This window comes from Leucoraja erinacea, chromosome 4, assembly GCF_028641065.1.
Source record: "Leucoraja erinacea ecotype New England chromosome 4, Leri_hhj_1, whole genome shotgun sequence".
In the NCBI taxonomy this organism is placed as follows: Eukaryota; Metazoa; Chordata; class Chondrichthyes; order Rajiformes; family Rajidae; genus Leucoraja; species Leucoraja erinaceus.
In genome coordinates this window covers 28,826,938-28,852,490 of record NC_073380.1, presented here as the reverse complement: position 1 = coordinate 28,852,490, position 25,553 = coordinate 28,826,938, and the positions used below count along the sequence as shown (strand labels likewise).

General features: G+C 43.1%; 1 protein-coding gene across 5 annotated transcripts in view; it reads right to left on the bottom strand.

The window, feature by feature from the left end:
- The window catches only part of arhgap28 (Rho GTPase activating protein 28), a 188,893-nt gene that overhangs the window by 88,203 nt on the left and 75,137 nt on the right, over positions 1–25,553 (bottom strand). Inside the window, exon 1 of one of the 5 annotated variants that reach the window (XM_055633909.1) lies at positions 17,706–17,872. The exons of the other annotated variants lie outside the window; for them this stretch is intronic. The gene's annotated coding sequence lies outside the window, so the exon portion shown is untranslated. Of the gene's footprint in view, positions 1–17,705; positions 17,873–25,553 lie in introns of those variants that run through there. 5 annotated transcript variants of the gene reach the window in all.

The window sequence follows — 25,553 nt, the reverse complement described above, 5'->3', positions numbered from 1 at the left end:
AGGAGGCAGTCTTTTTATTTTAAGCATCTTCACAGGTCAACTAAATTGTACCAATAAATTGAACTAATCCAGAAACACATACGACTTGAGCAAGGTTTTACATTGATCTTTTTGATGGAGAATAGTACAGAGAATCGTTGTTTTTATTTGGTTTTGGCTGACCAGGTAATCTCATAGTCTTTATACACAGTCTTCATCCTTTGCACAGAAATGGAGCTTGGCCACAGAAATGGAGCGATCTGCTTGCCCAATACCCGCAGAAAGGCCAAATGCTCAGATTTTCCCCTGCTTGCTGGTGTGATCAATCTTTCCTCCTCTCAGGCGCTTGGAGTACAGCTCCAGTTACTCCATTTCAGTAGGCAGCTTTTCAAAGATGGGATTGTGATATATTCGGCGCTTGTGATGCCCCGCAAGATGTCCTTGTGCTCCGAGCTAACCCTGCGGCTCAGCCTCACCAAGATATACTTGAACACCCCGTCGAGGTCGATCTCCATGACGGCAAGAACCACCATGTCACTACGCTGCTGCAGCGGGAAGGTGACCAGGCAGCGCAACATGACACAGAACTTGTCCAGAACACGCGGCAGTATGGGTAGCGCCCAGTCACACGTTCTGGTCAAGTTCTGTTGCACCCACTTTACTTCATGATTGGGTGCTGATCACAGAGATATTTTTTATCCAATATCACCATAAGCCCATAGGATATGGGAGTAGGATTAGGCCATTCAGCCCATCAAGTCTGCCCTGCCATTTGATCATGGCCGATCTATTTTTCCCTCTCCTGCATTCTCCCGGTAACCTTTGACATCCTCACTAATCAAAAATCTATCAATCTCCGCTTTAAATATGTAAGAAGGAACTGCAGATGCTGATTTAAACTGAAGATAGACACAAAAAGCTGGAGTAACTTAGCGGGACATGCAGAAACTCTGGAAAGAGGGTAACGTTTCGGGTCGAGACCCTTCTTCAGATTGTAAATGCACCCAATATCTTGGCCACCACTGCCGTCCGTTGAAATGAATTCCACAGATTCACAAAACTCTGGATGAAGAAATTCCTCCTCATCTCCATTCTAAAGATACACCCTGTTATTCTTTGCCCTCTGGTTCTGGAGTCTCCCATTACTGGAAACATCCTCTCCACTTGCATTCTATCAAGGCCTTTCAGTATTCAGTATTCGACAGGTTTCAATGTGATTCTACAATACAATACCGTTTATTATCATTTGAACCTCAAATGAAGTTCAAACAAAATTTTGTTTCTGCAGTCATACAACAAGAAAAGAACCAAGACACACACCAACACAATTTACACAAACATCCATCACAGTGAATCTACTGGTAGGCAAAGTCTTGTCTCACCCCTGCTCTCCATTCTTCTCCCGATGTTAAAACCCCCGGCGGGCGATGGCAAGTCCCGCGGCCATTAAGGCGATGTAAGGCCCTGCCCGGGTCTTGATGTTGGAGCCCCCGGCAGGCGCTGGCCAGTCCCCCGGCCGTTTAAGCCGCACCGGGCGATGTAAGGCCCCGCTCTGGGTCGCCTTCAACCCCGCAACTCGGGCGGGAGAAGCTGCCATTGCAGGAGCTCCGAAAAGCGGTCTCCCACCAGGGACCCGCGAGCTCCTGATGTCACCGTCCACCGGACCTGCGGCTGGAGCCTCCGAAGCTCCGGAGTCGGGTCGCAGCCGCGCGCCACCACAGCTCTCCACGCTCCGAAGCCGGCCAGCCCCACGATGTTGAGTCCGCAGGCTCCGCATCCGGAGCCCCCATGTCGTTCCGGTTGTAGGCTGCTCCGCGGTGCTAGGCCCCAACGACAATGGAGACCCGACAGGGAAAAGGTCGGGTCCCCGGTGCAGGGAAGAGATTTTAAAATTTCCCCCACACCCCACACAGTTAAAAACAATTTAAAAAAACACTACAAACTATACACTCAACGGGACAGAAATTAAAAAAAAGACAGACGGACTGCAGAGGCCGCTGCAACGTCAGCCGTGCCACCTGACACTCAGTCTCATCCTCCTAAAACCACGGTTTAGAAAAAGTCATTTGCGGGGTCTCCAGCTGGGCACTGGTGATACGCAATAACTTTTTACTTAGATGCAGGATGTTGAGGAGTGACGTTATTGATGTGTAGAAATCATGAGGGGCATGGACAAAGTGAATGCTCACCGTATTTTTTCCCAAGGTTGAGGATACTATAGCTGGAAGCCATAGGCTTAAAGTGAGAGGAGAGAGCTTTATGAGAGACTTTTTCACTCAGAGGGTAGACTGTATCTGGAATGAACTGCCAGATAGAGGTCAATACAATAACGACTATGGATATAAAATGTAAGAAGGACATGGGCTAAATGCCAGCAAATGGGACTAGGCAAATGCGTGATCCACAAAAGTTACTTTTCTCTCTTACATTAGCTTTTTCCTTACTACGTTGCTTGTTTAATACTTAATCCATTTTCTTAGAAACATAGAACATTAAAAAAGTACTGTGCAGAGCAAGCCTTTCAGCCCATCATATCTGCACTGACCAAGCTAATACCAATCTAACTAATCCCACCTGCCTGTACATAGTCCATAGTCCTCCATTCCCTGCCTGTCTTCATGTCTGTCTCGACTCTCAAACATTGCCATCGTATATGCTTCTACCACATCCCCTGGCACCGTCTTCCAGGAACCTAACATTCTTGGAGTAAAAATGTAACTCTCCTGGCAAGTCTCCTTTATTCCTAAATCATTTCAAATATCTCAGCAGGGACATCAGAAGCTCCCAAATAGTTCCCTGCACACAATTACAGCCCAAATCTTTTGCAAACCCAATGAACAGCTCTAGACATTGTTCCACTTGAGACTAAAAATTGAAATCATAATATTAACTGCAAAGACGTTTATACAATCACTGATGGATGTACACAAAAAACTGTAAAGACAACCATTACAAACATGCTGAATATGCTTTTTACACAATTAACAACATAATAACCAATTGGCATATTCCATTACGAAACATTCCCAGAATAATCACCGCATTAATCTTCATTTATACAATGAAACTTTAACTACCTGATAAAAGCAAGTGGACGTGCCTCTCATTCATTCACCAGAGGTGTTGCAACAAATTACAGTTCCGCACTCTACATTCAAGTGAGCACTTGTGCTGGTGCTTTTATATTGCACACTCCATGTCCTTACCGACCTCAGCTTTAATCAAACAGGTTCAGTCTCAATTCCCAAGGGCTAAACTGCTTCTTTAACATAAGAGCACTTCATCAGAAACGCTGGCCCTTCAAGAAGGATTCTGCAAGGTCTTTGTCCTCTGGTAATAGCATAAGCAAATTAATTGAGATCGACTACATCTCATCAGGATAACAGTGTGTTACAATGCAGCTGCTGCTCTTATTCTCCTCAGTTCAATTATATTAATGCACTGAAGTCAAGACTGAGCTTACTTTCCGACCATCTTTTGAATTAACTTAATGGTTTCCCTTTAAGGTTCAAATGAATTTCAGCTCCGCACTACAAGGAAACCAGACAACACTCAAGGCCATCTTAACAACAGAGAAATAGAACCAATTTGAGGCTGGATTCAAAAGAATTTCATGCTTGAAATATTTAGACTAGACTCTCCCCCCCCACCATTTACCAGCTTTGAGGTGAAGGTTTAGTGACTAGCTTCCCAGTGTTCTCTTTCCTTTAAGCAACTCCTTGGACAATTGCACTTTCATCATGAAGCAGAGAAATCAAATCCTGGCACTTAAGTGCATTGCAAAACAAGCGAAGGGGCAACAAGAATTTTTTGGATATAAACCCCGCCCAAAACATTTCAGCTACTGCCAGACATGCGCATTTCACATATTTTTTACTTCAGTTAGTCTATCTTACTCTGCTTTTAGTGTAGGAAGGAACTGCAGATGTTGGTTTAAACCGAAGATAGACACAGAAAAGCTGGAGTAACTCAGTGGGACAGGCAGCATCTCTAGAGAAGGATTGGGTGATGTTTCGGGTCGAGACCCTCCAGGTCTGAAGAAGGGTCGCAACCCGAAACGTCACCCATTCCTTTTCTCCAGAGATGTTGCATGTCCCGCTGATTTACTCCAGCATTTTGTGTCTATCTTACTCTGCTTTTAGTTTGAAGTTCTCCTTTCCCCAAAATTATAAAATGATTATAAAATGATATCTTATCCATTGTCTGCACCATTCCTTGCTGTGCTTTGAACATCCTTGAAATTCGGCACTTTGGCTATTAAAACAAATTCACTATTAAAACGAATTCCTCACCAGTTATTTCAAGCCCACTTTGGATTGTACAAACCTTGGCTGTACCAATTCTTTGCATTTTCTCTGTTAATCATGATCAATTACCCTGGAAGAAGGACATGGATTTTTTTTTTTAAAGTTCTTTTAGTACTTTTTTAATCTTGCCATTTGGTCCTATTAATAGAGCCAAGACATTGTTAATTTTCTTCAGTGGTTTGGTTTGATGAATGTCTTGTGTGTTATAGAGGGTCCTATTAATAGCTTGGCATTGTCTGTGGTTTATGAAGAAAGTTCACAACCTCAATGTGTTTGAGCTAAATAAAAGGCCTGTTTATACATTAAATAAGGATGCCTTTTAAACTGTTCAAGATAATGTGGGTGCAGCAACCCTGAAAGCAAACTGCTAGAGCCAGTCTTTTATCTTGCAGCTATACAGCACCACGCAGCCTGAAGTCAGGCTGTTGGGACAATGTGGCAATACAGTGGGCCTCAGAAAACTTCTCCTAAAACTAAAGTGCACTCTTGATCCCTTTTAACTGTAGCGGGAGACAACAATCTCCTTATAGCTAAAACCACTCTGTAACTAAATCCAGTCACCATTGGAATTTAGAAAACAAGGGAACCAATTCATACACAATCATACCAAGTGCTGTTGACCTGGGGGTAAAAGTTGGTCAGGAGGTAACTTATTTGCTCTTCTTTAAAATAGCACCAATGGATATGTTGTGTCTGCTTGAGAAGGCTCACAAGGCATGGATTTAGAGCCTCATTCAATAGACAAGATGTCCAAAGTTGGTGCCCATGCTCCTTCTGTTGCAATGCATTCGTTGAGAGATGCCAATATGATAGAAATGTAGAAAATAGAAACATAGAAAATAGGTGCAGGAGGAGGCCATTTGGCCATTCGAACCAGCACCGCCATTCAGTGCGATCATGGCTGATCGTCCACGATCAGTAACCCGTACCTGCCTTCTACCCACATCCCTTGATTCCACTAGCCCCGAGCTCTATCTAACTCTCTTTTAAATTCATCCAGTGAATTGGCCTCTCCTGCCTTCTGTGGCAGATAATTCCACAAATTCACAATCTCAGTTTTAAATGGCCTCCCCTTTATTCTTACACAGTGGCCCCTGGTTCTGGACTCCCCCAACATTGCGAACATTTTTCCTGCTTGTCCAGTCCTTTTATAATTTTGTATGTTTCTATAAGATCCCCTCTCATTCCTCTAAATTCCAGTGACTATGACATGGACCGTTAAGCAAGGTTGATGTTAACGACTAACAGCAAGAAGAAACGGCTTCAATATCTTGCCCTCCCACCTCCCACTCATGTTAGTGTCATGAAGGGGCATTTATCATCCTAGAAAAATTAGAAAGAGCTGTTGCCTCGTCATCAGTCAAGTCTCGTGGCAGTGAATTCCGTGGCATGAGCAGATGTGTGGCTGGAGATTGCCCAATCTTCATCTCAGCCACAGTTGCCAATGAAAAGGAATTGTTAGAGAGAGAAATGTTTTAAAAAGTAAGCCGCATGCAACTTATGGTAGGTGCCATGAATCTGCTTCTCTATTTTACGTTGTTATTCAGTACAGTTTGAAGATCGCAAGGAATTAGAGAGTTGTGGACGTAGCACAGACCATCACACAAAAAACCTCCCTTCCATTGACTGCATCTGTACTTCATGCTGCTTGAGCAGAGCCACCAGCATAATCAATGACCACTCATCCCGGTCACTCGCTCTTCTTCCCTCTCCCATCAGGCAAGAGAAGTTTGAAAGCACATACAGTCAGTGGCGGACTGGCCAGGGTGTCAGCTCGCCCGATGGCAAGTGGGCCCCTGATGAAGTGGGCCCCCTTTGTCTCCTGGCAACCAATATTTTTAGACCCAGTTCTTCCCATCTGTTATCAGGCAAATCAACCATTCTATCACCAACTAGCGCGAGGTCCTGACCTCCCATCTACCTCATCGGAGACCTTCGAACTATCTTTAATCAGACTTCACTGCACTAAATGTTATTCCATTTATCCTGTATTTTACACACTGTGGAGGTCTTGATCGTAATCATGTATAATCTTTTCACTGGCTGGATAGCATGCAACAAAAAAAAGCTATTCACTATACCTTGGTACACGTGACATTATTAATCTAAAAGCTTAATTTAGTTTCAAGATACCACATGGAAACAGACCCTGCGGCCCACTGAGTCCACACCGTCCATCGATCATCTGTTCACACTAGTTCTATGTTACCCACTTCCTCATCCACTGCCTACACACTGCAGGCAACCCTAAAGTTATGCAGTTGCCAGGTCAGCAATGGGAAATGCCACAAGTCTCCTCAATTTGTGACTTTGCTCAATTTAGAGATGTGGAGATTTTACTGTTGTGTATTGCAAAACACAGAGGCAGAGCAGCGCGGGGACCAATAGCTTGAGGACAATGAGGCAGAGGATGCAGGGTGAATGCAGGAAGACAGGCAGGAAGGCAGAGGAGACCACCAGGGGAATGTTCTCAATGGTTCAATGGCACATTATTGTCACATGTACTGAGGCAGTCAGATTATTTTTTGTGTACAGTTTTGCTGTACATAAGCACATCTTGGATACAGTACACGTGTATGGAAATAGTACAGTGAGACACTATACAAGAGTCACCAGGTTTGGTGCCACTGACTCATGATCCACCACCTCATCTCCCAGCTGAGCAGCAGAGGCCAGCATTACCAACAGGCACTTCCTCGATCAGTACAAGCCTGCAAAATAATATTCTTCAATACAAGCTAAGCTATCTCCATGCTGCAAATTTTGCATCAAATTAGTACACTATTAAACAGCAGATGAAAGCCAGGCAGCACACAAAATCCTGTTGTGTGCTGCTTTGAAGGCCACTTGTTGTGCATCTAACGTGCGAGTGTAATAATACCCGCTTGAATAACTTGAACAGCTCGTTACTACTTCTCTAAATTTCGACACTTCCCACAAAGATTTAGACTTCTGCAATAACATGTTTTCTGTCAGGACGTGCACTCTGCAGATGAGCAAGTCACCTTGGCATACCTTGTGAAATTATCACTCTATGGGGATTTTCATTCCCGAAGGACACCAATATACTCTTTACGGCATGAATACCAGAACTCTTAGCCACCCCCCACCACCGCCCTCCATTAACACACACAACCTTCCCCCTGGCATATATCCCATTGACCTACACTTGAGAGTTCCTTTGAGTGATTCTGGGAGCTCTGTCCTTGCCCTAAGCAACCGCCAACCCTCTCATGACAGCCAAGGTGTGCAAGTCTGCCGGGTGCCCGGAACACAGAGAGAGCAGCTTTAAGGGCTGTTACATTCTCTGGTTGCTGCATGATAATATTTCAGGAAATTTCATTTGGCTTCAACCCAGAACAGCACAGTTCCATTTTTGTACCTTTTCCTGCATGTATACCACACTAATGTAATTTCAAAGAACATAGTTTAGTTTATTGTCATGGGTACAGTGAAAAGCTTTTTGTTGCGTGCATCCAGTCAGCGGAAAGACCATATATTATTACAATTGAGCCGTCCACAGTGTCCAGATTTGAGTATAGGAGCAGGGAGGTTCTACTGCAGTTGTACAGGGTCTTGGTGAGACCACACCTGGAGTATTGCGTACAGTTTTGGTCTCCAAATCTGAGGAAGGACATTATTGCCATAGAGGGAGTGCAGAGAAGGTTTACCAGACTGATTCCTGGGATGTCAGAAGAAAGACTGGATAGACTTGGTTTATACTCTCTAGAATTTAGGAGATTGAGAGGGGATCTTATAGAAACTTACAAAATTCTTAAGGGCTAGATGCAGGAAGATTGCTCCCGATGTTGGGGAAGTCCAGGACAAGGGGTCACAGCTTAAGGATAAGGGGGAAATCCTTTAAAACCGAGATGAGAAGAACTTTTTTCACACAGAGAGTGGTGAATCTCTGGAACTCTCTGACGCAGAGGGTAGTCAAGGCAAGTTCATTGGCTATATTTAAGAGGGAGTTAGATGTGGCCCTTGTGGCTAAGGGGATCAGGGGGTATGGAGAGAAGGCAGGTACGGGATACTGAGTTGGATGATCAGCCATGATCATATTGAATGGCGGTGCAGGCTCGAAGGGCCAAATGGCCTACTCCTGCACCTAATTTCTATGTTTCTATGTTTCTATATGATAAAGGGAATAATGTTTAGGGCAAGATAAACTCCAGTAAGTCCAATTAAAGATAATACAGTACAACATAGGAATGGGCCCTTTGGCTCATAAAGTTTGTGCCAAAAATGACGCCAACACTCCTCTACCTGCACATAATCCCTATCCCTCCATTCCTGCATATCCATATGTCAATCCAAAAGTCTCTTAAAAGCCACTATCATATCTGTATCCACCATCATCCACGGCAGCACATTCCAGGTATTCACCACCTGTTATAAAAATCTTGCCCCGCACATCATCTTTAAACATTGCGCCTCTCACCTTAAAGCTATGCCCTCCAGTATTTGATATTTCTATCCTAGGAAAAAGATTCTGACCGTCTACGCTTTTTATGCCCCTCATGATTTCATGTACTCCATCAATTCTCCCCGTAACCTGCACCATTCCAGAAAAAAAACAATAAAAACCTGCCCAATCTCTCCCTGTAATCCCTCTAATCCAGGCATCATTCTCTGCACACTTTCTAAAACCTCCACATCTTCTCAGTAATAAGGTTAGCAGAACTGCAAGCAATACTCCACATGCGGTCTAACTAAAGTCATAGAATCGCACAGCATGGAAACAGACCCACTTGCCCACACCGACCAACATGCCCCATCTACAATGGTCCTACCTGCCTGCGTTTGGACCATATCCTTCTAGACCTGTCCTATTCATGTACCTGTCCAAATGTTTTTTTTTTAATGTTGTGATAGTACCTGCCTCAACTACCTCCCCCAGCAAATCACTCCATATACCCATCACCCTCTGTTAATAAAAGTTGCCCCTCAGGTTCGTATTAAATCTTTCCCCCCTCACCTTCCCTTTAAACAAACATTATAATTATTATCATCATTACAAAATATTGGCCAATATTGTTGCGTTTATTTAAAAACACGCAAACAGCTCGGGTGTTATCACTACGCACAGAACAAGAAATGGATGCAATCCAATTTTTAGGTAAAAGGTACATAGAGAACAGAATGTCTTGGCTCAAAGATAAAAGATAAACTACAGTATATATTTGAGCACAAAATTTCTGTTCTTGATGTATCCATGTGTATGACGAACAGTTTGATAACTGAAATGCTTTTAAACTAATTTATATCGATTTATCTGGATAGAAGTGATATGTGCCTGTTTTGTGCCACGTAAATAAAAAGTCTGAAACATTCAGAACACCAGCTTAAAGTCTCAACTGGCAGAAAGTTGATTGCCTTGTCAAATAAACGACTAGCTCTGTTAGATATGCCTTTTATGCTTATATGCTGAATGCATTCATGAAGATATTAGTGACCTGAAAAAGAATATGATCTATTTTCAAACATTACATCTGGCAGATTACAATCAGCTCATTCCAGAGCAGATGTGGTTACCTACAGTTGAAAGGAAGTCTGAAGCCGGGCCTTGATCCAAAACCCAGCCTCTCAATATGGGATTCCATTACATTACATCTACGATACTTTGTAATAATAAACCTACAGCTAATCCGATTCAGATTCAGATTCAATTTTAATTGTCATTGTCAGTGTACAGTACAGAGACAACGAAATGCATTTAGCATCTCCCTGGAAGAGCGACATAGCAAACGATTTGAAAAAATAATAATAAGTGTCCGGGGGGGGGTGGGGGGTGGTGATTGGCAGTCACTGAGGTACGTTGTTGAGTAGAGTGACAGCCACCGGAAAGAAGCTGTTCCTCAACCTGCTGGTTCGACAACGGAGAGACCTGTAGCGCCTCCCGGATGGTAGGAGGGTAAACAGTCCATGGTTGGGGTGAGAGCAGTATATAACCATGTAGAAACAAGGAACTGCAGATGCTTGCTTTCAAAAAAGTACACAAAGTGCTTGAGTAACTCAGCGGGTCAGACAGCATCCCTGAAAAACATGGATAAGTGACGTTTTGGGTCAGGACCCTTCTTCAGACTGATTGTGTGCGGAGAAGAAAGCTGGCAGAGAGAAGAGATAAGTAAAGTGGCAGGTGATAGGTAGAAACAGGTGAGGGGAGTATTTGATAGGCAGATTATTGGAACAAAGACCAGAGTTTAAAACAGAAAGTGTAATATAAAAGGATTGAAGAGTTGCGATTTGCAAAGTTGGTGGTAGGAATCTGGGTGGAGGGGGTGGCGAGAAATAAGTTTGGGTGCAGAACGGCGATTACCTAATCAAAATCTATCAACTTTAGTTTTGACATTTTAAATTGTTGTAGGATCCGCGTGAAATGTATCCTGATTACACACCCATTTAGTTCAACCTGGATTTTATGTTTATTCCATCTGGTTCTGAACGACACTAACCAAAGGAAATAGTTTCATTATCAAATCTTTCAGAGAAGAAATAGGTGGCATGGTGGTGTAGCGGTAGAGTTGCGGCATTACAGCATTGGAGACCCGGGTTCGAAACTGACCAAGGGTGCTGTCTGTACGGAATTTGTACGTTCTCCCTGTGACAGCGTGGGTTTCCTCCCTCACTCCAAAGACGTACAGGTTTGTAGGTTAATTGGCTTTTGTAAAAACTTGTAAACTGTCCCTAGTGTGTCTTGTGTAACAGGGATCGCTGGTCGACGAGGAATCGGTGGGCCAATGGGCCTGTTTCTGCACTGTGTCTCTAAACTAAAATAAACTAATGATCGTCCACTGACATCACTGTTTCATAATTTATTAAAGGATATTAATCATTCCTTACATTTGACTGTTTCCAATGAGTAGCAGCATTAAATTGGGAAGTGTGCCAAGACACATTCACAAAATGAGATTGACTGTGGAGCTGTGGAGATACATTTTTGTGGAAACAAGAAACTGCAGATACTGGTTTACAAATAAAAGACACAAAGTACTGGAGTAACTCTAGGTCAGGCAGCATCTGTGGAGAACATGGATACAGTCATATAATGATACAGTGTGAAAACAGGCCCTTTGGCCACACCGGCCAACATGTCCCAGCTACACTTGACCCACCTGCCCACGTTTGGTCCATATCCCTCCAAATCTGTCCTATCCATGCACCTGTCTAACTATTTTTTAATATTGGGATAGTCCCAGACTTAAGTACCTCCTCTGGCAACTTGTTCCATACACCCACCACCCTTTGTGTGAAAAAGCTGCCCCTTAGATTCCTATTAAATTTTTCCCCTTCACCTTAAACCGATGCCCTCTGTTCCTCGATTCACTTACTCTGGGCATGAGACTCTATGCATCTACCCGATCTATTCCTCTCATGATTTTCTACACCTCTATAAGGTCACCCCTCATCCTCCTGCGCTCCAAGGAATAGAGTCTGCCGCTATAAGGCTGCAACTCTATTGCTGTGCCACCGTGAAGTACCTTAGCTTGCACCTTTCCCTCCACCCTCCCACTGCCTGTGGTACAACTCACACATCTCAAACCACAAACAGCTCATTTCCTTGTCAAACCACTCAGATTACTGAAGTGTTATTTTTGGTTTTAAATCAAGAAAATAGCTGGGTTGCAAAATCAGACCATGTGAAAAAATGAACTTGCATTTAGGAAAGGCAGCAAATACCTTTGGTAGGCTAACCCAGCAGGCATTGAGGAACAGGACCCTCACAAAGATGTGCTGGTGCTGATGATAGTCCAGAAGAGGTTTACGAGAATGACCCCAGGAATGAGTTGGTTAACATACCATCCGCGTTTGACGGCAATGGGCCTCTACTTGCTGGAGATTAGAAGGATGAGGGGAGACCTTATTGAAACTTACCAAATAGTGGACCTCCAGGTGAGGAGAAACTTCTTTAGTCAGTGGATAGTTAATCTGTGGAACATTGGCACAGAGGGCTGTGGAGGCCAAGTAAGTGGATATTTTTAAGACACACAAACAAATTCTTGATTGGAACAGGTGTTAAGGGTTATGGGGAGAAGGCAGGAAAATGGGATTTGGAGGCAGAGATCAGCCATGAATGAATGGCAGAGTAGACTCGAAATTCTACTGCTAGAACTTGTGCGAGTATGAAGCACCATGACAGCATATGGTTCAAGACCTTAGTGACCACAAAATGGTCAATGGCAACAGCAACACACTCCCCAATCCAACAGCCACAGACAACTTCACTTGTGGAAGCTGTGAGAGGGTCTGCCTGTCAAAGATACGTCTAGTCAGCCACAGCTTTGCATTCCATCTTGAGTATATCTAGCAACCTATTTGATCGCCAGCATTAATGCAAGACTAAGGACAATGTGTCTCTCTGTCAACATGAAAGATTGAACTGTATCAACTATCTAAATGAACTTTAATTTAATAAATACAAACAATATATTTAGCTATCCCCATGGAGGCTATTACATTGTATCCTAAAGTGCCTGAGATAGAATTATAAATTACGCTGACCTGAAATTTTATTGCATCCTCACTCACCAATCCAAACTTTAATGCCTGCAGCCTCTGCCAACTCTACAGCCACCTTCCAATGTGTAGGAAGGAACTGCAGATGCTGGTTTATATCAAAGATAGACACAAAATGCTGGAGTAACTCAGCGGGCCAGGCAACATATCTGGAGAAAAAGAACGCGAGGTTTTGGGTCGGAACCCTTCTTCAGCCCTCTTCCAGTGATATGCAGCTATGTAGTTAAACCGCAAGATGCAGTGTTGGCCTGCAATTGTTCATCATGTCCCAAGACACCCATCAGTCATGTTCCAGTGCCTTTCACTTCCTCACTCAGTCCATAATTGGGCTAAGGAATGCATTATCGTCTGCATCGTATGAAAGAGAAAATACTCAGACAGGAGCCATAGTAATTAACATAGAAACATAGAAAATAGGTGCAGGAGTAGGCCATTTGGCCCTTCGAGCCAATACTACCATTCAATATGATCATGGCTGATTGTCCAAAATCAGTACCCCATTCTGGCTTTTTCCCCGTATTCCTCGATTCCCTTATCCCTAAGATCTAAATTTAACTTTCTCTTGAAAACATCCTGTGAATTGGCCTCCACCGCCTTCTATGGCAGAGATTTCCACAGATTCACAACTCTCTGGGTTAAAAAGTTTTTCCTCATCTCAGTCCTAAATGGCCCCCTTATTCTTAAACTGTGACCCCTGGTTCTGGACTCCCCCAACATCAGGGAGTCCAGAACATTTTTCCTGCATCTATCCTGTCCAATCCTCTAATAGGTTAACCTGACATCTTAATTGCCCGAGTACTAAAGTTGTATTAAACACACTGCTGGATGTACTCGTCAGAGGCAGCATCAACAGAGGGACATCAGTGATCAGATGGCATTTTGGGTCGGGAGCCTTCATTACAGACCAGCTTCATTGTGGTCAACCAATAACATCTTCCCATCCATATTTGTCCCTCCCTCACTGGAGTTGCAATTACTTGCTAATGGTCTTGTAAAACTAAAAAGGACATCTTTTTTGAAAGCACATTAAGATTTCAAGACAGACTCAAAGTGCTGGAGTAACTCAGCTGGTCAGGCAGCATCTCCGGAGAAAAGGGTGGGTGACGTTTCGGGTCAGGACCCTTCTTCAGATTCTCAAGGTCTACAGAGGGTAGAAGGCCGTCCGGGGGAGTCCAAGAGGAGGAGACCAGTGGAGATGGGAGAAGGGTTCATCACTAGATGGTGAGGACTCCTTCCCATAGAAAAATGCATGGAGGCAGAGGCGACATTATTTTTGAAACGCAGTAAACGTTGGTACGGGAAAGGAGGAGGCAAATCTGTACATAGCAGCGTGTTAATACAAATAAAATAATGAATAAATAATAGGTACATTTTGTGATTTGGTCAAGGATTAAATATTGGCCTGAACAGAAACAGAATGGCCTGAATAGAAACAGAAAATGCTCGAAACCCTCAGCAGGTCAGGCAGCATCTACGGATAGAGAAACTGAGTTAATGTTTCAGATTGGAGACCATTAATCTTTTCAGAGATGTGTGTTTCCAGCATTTTCTGTATTTTTTTTCAGACTTCTGGCATTCGCATTTTTATCAAGGATAATTTGTAACAGTGAAATTGGACCTTTGTGTCTATCTTAGAAATCAGCTGATAGAGCTGCTACCCCACAGCCCCACAGACTCAGACTCGATCTTGACTTGGATGCTGTCTGTGTGGAGTAGCACGTTCTACCTGTGACCTTGTGGGTTTCCTCCAGATGCTCCGGTTTCCTACATCCCAGAGATGTACAGGTTTGTAGATTAATTGGCCTCTGTATGAAAAAATGCCCCAAATGTGTAGGGAGCAGATGAGATAGTAGGATAACAAAGCACTAGTGTGAACGGATGATCGATGGTTGGCATGGACTCAGTGGGCAGAAGGGATTCTTTCTATGCTGCATCTCGAAAACTAAACTAAATCAGCTGTTATAATGCTGCATCAGTCTATATTTTGTCCTCAAAGCTCTGGAGTGGGTCCTAAATTGCAACCATCTGTCTCTAAGGTGAGAGAACAATCACCTAAGCCATGATAGCAAAAATATTCGCACCCCAATAAATTTTACTTAGCTTCTCAAAATGTTGTTTCTGCTTCAATGTGTATTGTACCATTTCTAAATTGTCTAATATAAGTTACTTAATGAATGTATTTGCTGTTTCAAGCTAATGTTCCAATGCTCTGCGCAACACACTATGACCTCCTAACCAGGAGTATTCAATCTTCACCAAGTAATTAGAGAAGTGTTTGTAATCTGTCTGATGGACACACTCCCCCAGAAAAAGCGATACATCATAATGAAGTATCCATGGACCCCCTTTTCCTCAAGAACCGAGCTACGGAGAAAAAATGCTAGACAGCTGGGAACAGGTCACCACAAATTAACACTCTTTTGATAAATTATCAGATGTCCTTCTTGTTTTCTGATTAACTGGATATGCACCTCTTGCAGCTTCCCTCCCTAATCCAAACTTCCTCTACGATTCTGCCCATTTACTTTTCCTGGCTTTCACCCCCTCCTCCCCTCATTCTTTCCAAACTCACTGTCATCTCTGGGATCCACCTTTCAGTGTCTCAACTTTAATTCCACCAAACTGAATACCACGGAATTCCCTTTTTGGCTCACATGTTAACATTCTCCTCAAGTACAGAGTACATTGGTGTTAAAAAAGATTCGCAACATCACTCCCCGCCATCTTTGCTAACAACTGATCTGCCACAAACCTTTTCTTTCTTCTCTAAAGAGATGCTGTTGCTTCCCAAATCCATCCACTTCCTTCCTGGAACTTGATTCTGTGAAACATTTTTCCAACTTGCAATGACACAGAAGAAGGCCATTCATCCCATTAGGTCCATTGTCATCTCTCAGAAGAGCAATCCTTTAGACTTTAGAGATATAGTGCCCTTCAGCCCACCAAGTCTGCGGCAACCAGTGATCACTCCATACACTAGCACTATCCCACACCCTAGGGACTATTTAGAATGTTACCAAAGCCAATTAACCTACAAACCTGTACGTCTTTTGAGTGTAGGAGAAAACTGGAGCACCTGGCGAAAACCCCATGCGGTCGTAGGGAGAACATGCAAACTCTGTACAGAAATCGAACCCTGGTCTCTGGCGCTGTAAGGCAGCAACTGTACTGCTGCGCCACTGTGCCACCCTTGGAGACACATGCTGCTGTTTCTCAAATCCATTCACTTCCTTCCTGGAATTCCATGTCAGAATGATTCTAATTCCATTCAGTTTAGTTCCAGGCAAACCAACAATCACCCAGTTCACTAGCTCTATGGTACAGCCGAGGGACAAATTGTTGACGCCAATTAACCTACAAACTCGCATGTCTTTGCCATGTGGGACGAAAATGGAGCACTTGGAGAAAAACCACGTGGTCACAGGGAGAATGTGCAAACTCCGTAATGACAGCACCCGTAGTCAGGATCGAACCCCAGTCTCTGCCACTGCTAGTCAGCAACTCTACTGCTGTGCCACTGAGCCAGCCTTGGCATTTCACATGGACTTTCTAATTCCATGTGTCAAAATACTGAAATGAGCTTTATTGAAGTCACAAATTATATCATCAGTGATGACAATGAATAGCAACCATTCCTTCCACAGGCTACTTAAAGTGTCTGCACATGATGCTTTTCTAGTGAACAACACTGTTTGTGGCGATGCCCCAAGACTCTGGGTCATCCAAAACTGTGCTGCTGTGATTTACAATTGTACCAAGACTCACGCACCACGTTTTGCTCCTAACTCATGCTTGCTCCAGGTTGAACACTCTTACCAAACTTTTCCTTCAGTTTCAGCACAAACCCTTTAACTGTCTGAGACCACCGTGGTCAGGAGCACCCTTTATTTTAGTGTCTCCATTGACAACTCTGCCTTCAGCCACCAAGGCCGAAACTCTGAAAGTCTGTCGAGATTTCTCCATTTCTATTTCCTGCTAAGCATTAGAGCATCTCTTCTTGACCAAGCCTCTGTGTTAATTTGTCTTTATGCAACTTAGAGCAAACATTTATTCAGCAACACTGTTATGGAGTGGTATTTCAAAAGGGTATTATCCATATGCAGGTTGTTGTGCGAGGCAAGTCAAATAGAAAAATAAAAACATGCTTATACTTCATACTTATCGCATTAGTCATAGAGTCATGGAGTGATACTGTGTGGAAAACAGGCCTTTCAGCCCAACTTGCCCACATCAGCCAACATGTCTCAGCTACACTAGTCCCATCTGCCTGAGCTTGGTCCTTATGCCTCCAAACCTGTCCTATCCATGTACCTGTTTCTTAAACGATGGGATAGTCCCAGCCTCAACTACCTCCTCTGGCAGCTTGTTCCATACATCCACCACCCTTTGTGTGAAAACGTTACCCCTCAGATTCCTATTAAATCTTTTCCCCTTCACATTAAACACTATGTCCTCTGGTCCTTAATTCCCCTACGCTGGGCAAGAGCCCATTCTTCTTAATTCTTGACTTGCAAACTACACGTGATTAAAGGCAGAGGTGTACGGAGTTTATAATGTCAAGACAAGTAAACATTAGAAGTAACACCATGCCAGGTTATGGAATTAAACAAAGAAGGGACGCGATCCAAAACGTCATCTACCCATGTCCTCCAGAGATGCTGCCTGACCTGCTGAGTTACTCCAGCACTTTGTGTTTATCATGCCAAGCTAAGTCATCCACTTATAGGAAAACCTTCTCCCCAAATCATGGCATCTTTCTGAAAACTGAAATAATCTTGCTTCCCTTTAAACACAGACTATTCCAACAGTTATTATTTATGTGAACAGAGGTTTTTTTCCCGCCTCCAAGCATCAATCTTAACTTTAACATTGCTATGCTTTCATGTTACGGTTGCAGCTTACCTCTAGGTAATCTTTGACTTTTTAAAATCTGTTACACTTTGTTAAAATCCTCTCAAGCCTCCTTCTCCCAAAACTGAAAAGCTTGACTTGTTCATTCTTTGCTCTTAACTCAGCCTCACCGTCAGAAGCCAGTGGGAGATCAAGCCAATAGAATGCAGTGAGACGCAAAGCTTGCCTCTGGGCCAGGCGTGCATTAGCATAAAGTAGGGGAACAGATGTGCTCACAGAACAGCCCTAGAAATGCAGCCCTAAACGGAATATGTGCTCAGCACAAAGAGAAAAACCGTCCCACCGCGCTTCCTGCCAGCAAATTAAAAAGCAATGTGTCAGGAATCACATTGAAAATTTAACTGATTTCAAATCAACTGTATCCTTCAACAGACTAGCAATGGCGATAATGTATCAACCAGCACCAGGGGAAAATTCTCTCTCATTACTTTAGAGATACAGCACGGAAAGAGGCCCTTCGGCCCATCGAGTCCGCGCCGACCGGCAATCACCCCGTAAACACAAGGGACAATTTACAATTTTACTGAAGCCAATTAACCGACAAACATGTACATTTTGGGGGAGTAGGAGGAAACCGGAGCACCCAAGGAAAACCCACGCGGTCATGGGGAGAACCAACAAACTCCGCACAGACAACACCCCTCGTCGGGATTGAACCCAGGACTCTAGCGCCATAAGGCAGTAACTTTAACCGCTGTGCCACCACATCGATCAAGAGTACCGGCAAAGATCTGCTGACGTCTACACTGCTTTTAGTGGTGGCCTCTGTTGAGGAAATGCAGCTCAATTTATATAGATATAAACATGTCAGAAAGCCATTTATAAAAACTAGCAGAGCAGGAGGCATTGAGACAATTGCATCACAGTCTGCCACTGGGACATATAATCCCTGTCAAAGAAATTCCATGCAGATACCCAAAAATACAAGCTCCAATGTCTGGACTAAATTAGGCTTCCATGTTTGAAAGCATGCACTGCAGTTGTATTTCCAGATCTTATGTCATTTCCAATACTTATTTTCCTGTCGTGCAATGCTGCAAGTTTAATTATGATTTCACCTGCAAATTCAAGTCCAGTTCAGATTGAACAGGTGTCCTTGAGGAAGTACAAGTTGTCATGGGAACACAAGGTGAAAAACAAGGAACTGCAGATGCTGGTTTATTAAAAAAGACACTAAGTCTGGTTGTGTTCTCATGATATGCAGCGAATAGAGAGAAATGGGTTATGTGCAGAAAGATACAGTAAGTGATGGGGGGGGGGGGGGGGGGGGGGAGGAAATCAGGAATCACTTGAAAATAGAGAAAGCTTGAAAGCACGAAAGGTTTGAATCTGCTTAAACGAAACATGAGGTGCTGTTCCTCCAATTTGCGTTTGACCTCACACTGATAGTAGAGGAGGCCAGGGCAGAAAGGTCAGTAGGGGAATGGGAATGGGGAGTTGAAATGTTTGGCAACCGGGAAACTGCGTAGGCCAAGGCAGGCTGAGCACAAGTGTTCAGCGAAATGATTGTCAATTCTACGCTTGGTCTTGCCGATATATAGGAGCCCACACCTGGAGCACCAGATACAGTAGATCTAGACTCGCTACCAAAACCCTGGATTACATAAGCATGCACCACACTGGCATCATTCCTGACACTGGGAGAATCTCAGATGTCCTAATGTGCTTATTGCAATTTCTATTACATTCCTAATCAATAATCTCTTATCTGCAATGATAGCAGAGCATTGTTCTGATAGCACTGTTTCCCAAACTTCTGTTCTCACTCCCATCCAGCCCCTTCAAACAGAATAGAGCTAAGAGTTCACACCATTCACCTGACCAGTCTCTGCATCCAGCACATCATCCATCATCATTTCTGCCGGCTACAATGGGATCCCACCGCTTGTCATATCTTCCCCTCTCCACCCCTTTCCGCCTTCTGCCAGGACCACTCTCTGTGCCTCCATGAACCACTAATCCCTCCCCGACATCCTCACTACCTGCAGTGCAAAAGTAGCAGGCAGTCAACAGAATTCACCTCAGATTCCTAGCTGAAAATACCTAGTGCACCAAGTTATCAGCTGGCTTGTCTTTGTTTAGTTTCTACTGATACGATTGATAACCAACCGACTGATCTAGAACATGCAACACTACAGCACAGGAACAGTCCCATCAGCCCCCAATGTCTGCACCGTACATGATGACAAGTTAAACTGATCTCATCTGCCTGCACATGATCTATATCCCTCTATTTCCTCCACTTCCATGTGTCTATCTGACAGCCTCAAATGCCACTACCGTATCTGCCTCCACTACCACCTCTGACAATACGTTGCAGGCATTGTCCGTGTAAAAAAAAAAACTTGCCACACACAACTCCATCAAACTTTCCTCTTCTCAGTTTTCAGCGATGCTCCCTAGCATTGAACATTTCCACCCTGTGGAAAAAGGTTCTGACTGCCTACGATATCTATGCCTCTCATCATTTTAAATACTTCTATCAAGTATCCTCTCAACCTCCGACATTCCAGAAACATCCATGTTATCCCATTAACGCATCGCTCCTTACACACTTGTTCACACCTGTAACATACCTGGAACACATAAGCAATCTTCAAGGCTTCACCTCGGAGTGTTAGCATCCAAGAACCCAACGAGCACTAACCAAGCTCAGCCAACAACAGTGCATTCTATCTGGCCTAACTCAGAAAATGCAACAAAAATTAGTTCAAGGCAGTACAAATACAAGTAATGGGGAGGAATTTTATCTCTCAGGGCTAAAGGAATCAAGGGATATGGAGAAAAAGCAGGAACAGGGTACTGATTTTAGATGATCAACCATGATCATAATGTATGGCAGTGCTGGCTCAAAGGGCCGAATGGCCTACTCCTGCATCTATTTTCCATGTTTCTATTAAAGTATGGATGTAGGACATGGCATTTTTTTGTACAATTGCAGCATCATGTAAAGAGATATATAGAAACTAAAAAGGGAGTTATTCAAAACCATATAAATTAAAAATTTGAAACTAAAGTGCATTTGTCTCTGAACATGACCACCAGACGTGAATAAACAAATAAGTGGCAATGAAAAAGGCACCAGTATTCTGCACACAAATTGGTTGATGGCTACCAAACTTAACAAGCAAACTTTCAAACATCAAAAATTCAGAAGGTAAAATTACTCCTGCTTCATCAGGGCCCATTGAAGCAAATCAACAAGTCAGACAGCACCTGTGGAGGGAAATGGACAGGTAATGTTTCGGATCGGGAGCCTTCTCCAAACTACTTCCCATCTTCATTTGTTTTCAGACAGTTATTCTCAGAGAACAATAGGTTTTGGCTTTAAAGAAACCAGGGACATAGAAATTGGGTAAAAGTGTAGGCTTTGGGTACAGGAGTCACCGTGACCTTGTAGAATGGCACTGCAAGTTAAAAGGATCACTTCTTCTAATGTTAATGGCAATCAACATTATTATAATCAATCGATATTATTCCATTTTAATGGAATTGAAGTTTCAATTATTTCCAACGTGTGTGTGTGTGTGCGTGCATGCGTGTGTCAGAAAAGGGACATCAGAAGTAAGCAGAAGTAACAAAACACATTTTGACAAAAATACTGTATTACTATTCACAAACAATGCCGCTATATTCTGTGGTTAATATTTTCTGGATACTTAATTTATTACCTCTTACAGATGCAGAATACAAACCTGTTCATAGACAATGAACAAGTAAAATGACATCAGCTGGAAAACATACTTGAAATAGTTTAATAAGAAAAGAATGCTTTGATAACTTGCAAATTCTCCTGACCTGGGCAGTGAAATGATCTTGATTGCTTCAGATAATTTACTTTTTCAGCGGAACTACATCAGTATATTTTAGTTCAAAAGTAAACTGCTAGTAATCCACAAAGCAAATTCAGGATCAGATAAAGTAACAAAACATAGGCATTTTAAATTGAAATTTATATCTTTCTTTTCCTTGATATTCTACCAAAATAACATAGTGAGAAATAAACAGAAAATGAAAATGACAAATAGAAAGCAAATAGGAATTAAGTTGGCATAGTAAAAGTAATAGGCAAGCAGCTGTGTACTCAATGTGGCATCTTACAACATGGCCAATCACTCCAATAATAATTTAAAGCAAATGAGTGAACAACGCTCTGACTGAGTGGCAGCAAAGCACAGACAGAGGCAAGATACACTCCGACCACTAGCGATCACTCAGTCAAACAGCAAACTCAGCCCTTCGTTCCCCATACGAAAGTACGTCATGGCTACAAAAGATTTTGTCCACTATAACCTAAATCCATTATAACGAGGTTCATAATAACAAGGGTAGACTGTATTCAGAAGTTCATAAGATATAGAAGCAGAATTAGGCCATTCAGCCCATCATCTACTCGTCATTAAATCATGACTGATTTGTCTTTATCAACAATTATTATACCAATTTCCCAATTATGCTTGTTCAACATCTGGTTGGAATAGTTTAGATGTCTCTATGAATTGATGTTTTTGCACTTGTTTTAGTAGAACCCACCGATTGGCACGGAAGTCCCAATGAAGTAGAGATCAGCCGCCTTACCCAGCCTAGGCGCAACATTTGTGGGGCGACAACCAGGGGGGGGGAATTTGAAATAACCTTGTCCAGACTAAAGGAGGTGCCGGACCCAGTAAGTTGATACAGAAGCCCAATACCCAGTCTGTGGAATTCTCTGCCTCAGAGGGTGGTGGAGGCGGGTTCTCTGGATGCTTTCAAGAGAGAGCTAGATAGGGCTCTTAACAATAGCGGAGTCAGGGGATATGGGGAGAAGGCAGGAACGGGGTACTGATTGGGGATGATCAGCCATGATCACATTGAATGGCAGCGCTGGCTCGAAGGGCCGAATGGCCTACTCCTGCATCTATTGTCTAAACACAAAAAAGCAAATACTGAACACATTCAACAAATTCAGGATCACTTTTGGATTATTGGATTATTTTATAGTCATTGGATCACTTCAGATGACAGATATCTGAGGAAAAAAACCTTTATTGGGTTGTTAAAGATGATTAAAAAGTACTAATGTTAATCCTGGCCAAATTAGGACCCTAAAATTGAGTAAAGATTTCAGGGCTGCTAGGCCATTTGGTCAATTTAAAAGTGCTTTCTGTAGAAATGGGACACGCTGCAGAATGGTGCCAGTTTGTCTAGAGCCTAGATCCGAGCTGCACGAAGAGAATGGGAACATCTGCAGACCCTGACAATTAGGTGCAAAATGCATAGAATGGATTGGATGAATGCAAACCAGACATACACATTGTAAATAATGTTGAAAATCTTTACTTTGCTGGATATTGATTGGATTAAGTATTGAACCTTGTCTAGTTTACTTGCATATCAGGGCACATGTTGCGATGTTCGTTTCCTCTGAGAAACACTGTTTGAATACAATGTATTAGCCACTGTATTATTGGGTTAGGGAAATGTCTGTCATGTATGGGGTTAATCGATATCTGTAATTGGATTGTAACGAGACCACCCCTATGTGGTTTGGCCCCTCGAGGTCCGGGGACCTATAAAAGTCCGCTACCACGAGGTCCTGCGTCGATCTTCTGGGAGAGCGCTTAGGACTGTGTGACCTTCTGGAGTGTCTCTGTTTGAGCGAGGCCAAGAGGGCTCGATCAGGCAGATACGAGGATCGAACCCGCTGTGGTTAGGTACAGTAGTGGGAACTGTAATTGTGTTTTGTCAAAATAAAGTTTAGATGCGCAAGTGCTTGACACAGTGACTTTTGACTGAACTAGACTGGGGGGAAGCTTAGAACGAGCAAGTTACACCAAGAGACCTACCATCTACCACAGGGATCAGTGCTGGGACCTTTGTTTGGGATATTTATTAACATCTTGGATGTGAATGTACAAGTAGGATCAATAAGGTTACGAATGACCCGAGAGTTCACATGTTGTGAATGACAAGGAAGGATGCCCAAGATTGCAGCAGGTAGATGACAATGTGGAAAGTTGGGCAGGGTTTTGTCAATTAAATTTAATTCACGCAAGTCATGCATTTTGGGATATCAAATAGGCGTATGATTTATACAGTAATCAGTGGGGTTCTAGACAATCTAGATAAATAGAGACAGTTAAATAGAGATGCTGATGAACACAGATCTTGGGGTTTAGGTCTACAGTTGTCCAAAAGTGGCAATACATATAGATAGGGTGATGAAGGAGGCATACAGCAAACTTGCCTTCATCAGTCTAATGGTTGTCAGGGACATGACAGGCTGCAGGCCTCATTTCCATGCCATACAACTCTATGATTAAATGGAAGTTGAATTATCTGCTATGAATCACATCATAGCACAATGGGAAGACAATTCAACTCTGTGCATGTAATTTCTCCAGGAAATAATTAAAATATTACTCATCCTGATCTTCCATTTTTTTCTTTCTGCTACTGCATTCTAGAGATCCAGTCAACACATCATCATTTGCTGACTAAGTAGTGTGGATACTTTCCACTGAACCCCGTAGGTGGGCGAGTCCTAGATCTAATCAATTGGACCTGCAACATTCTCTCCTTGTTGCCACTCCCATTTCTACCAGAAAAGCCCATGATGCAAAACTGCAAGAACACAAATTCATGCGATGGAGGGAATTCCCAACCACTATGCACAAACTCCAAGTTACCACCAGTATAGTTGGAGCAGTATTGAAGAGTAGAATAGCAGCCAAAATTCTAAAATAATAGAGTGAATGGCACTGAAGAGCTGGGAAGGAGGCAAATGGGCACCAATGGAGACCTCAGCAGTGTAGATTATGTTTAGGTTTATCATTGTCATGTGTACCGTGACAGGGTGAAAATCTTTGTTTTGCATGCTATCCAATCAAATCAGATGATACTTTCAAGTCAAACTCAAATACAATAGGTTGAGCAAAGGGGAAGATACAGAGTGTGGAATATAGTTCACAGCATTGCAACGCATCAGTTCCATTGACAAAGTCCAATGTCCACAATGGGGTAGAAGTGAATTGAACAGGAACCTAGCTTATGGTAGGACCATTCAGAAGCCTGATAACAGAAAGGAAGATTGACACATAAAGCTGGAGTAACTCAGCGGGACAGGCAGCATCTGTGGAGAGAAGGAATGGGTGACGTTTCGGGTCGAGACCCTTCTAATGTCACCCTTCTCTCCAGAGATGCTGCCTGTCCCACTGAGTTACTACAGCTTTTTGTGTTTATCCTCGGTTTAAACTAGCATCTGCAGTTCCTTCTTACACAGAAAGGAAGCAGCTGTTCCCAAGTCTGGTGGTGTTTGCTTTATATTATATTCGAGTTTCCTCATGATTTACTTTACACTGTGATTAATTTTAGTCAACTGAGTAAGTGAACTTTTTTTTAAACAGAATATGAAAACAAAATGCTAGAGTAAGTCAGCGGATCAGGCAGCATTTCAGGAGAAAAGAATAGGTGACGTTTCCAGCCGGAACCATTCTTCAAGCTGAAAGAGGTGGGGGGGGAGGGGAGGAGAATTGGAGGAGAGTAAAGGCCAGAACAAATCAGGGCCAGCAGCAGATGACCTCAGGAAGGGTGGAGTCCATAATGGCTCATTGTTAGCTGGGGAAGATGTGCTAACAACAGGGATATAAGGATGCAAACCTGAAACGTCACCTGTTCTTTTTCTCCAGAGGTGCTTTCTGACCCACTGAGGTACTCCAGCACCTTGTGTTTCTCTTCGGAATAAACCAGCATCTGCAGTTCCTTCCCATTCATTTTGTTTTAACCTGTCTGCCCATCATCGACGATCAGATAAAAATAAACACACTTGCCGAGAGAGGAGATCGGATATTGTAGCATTTG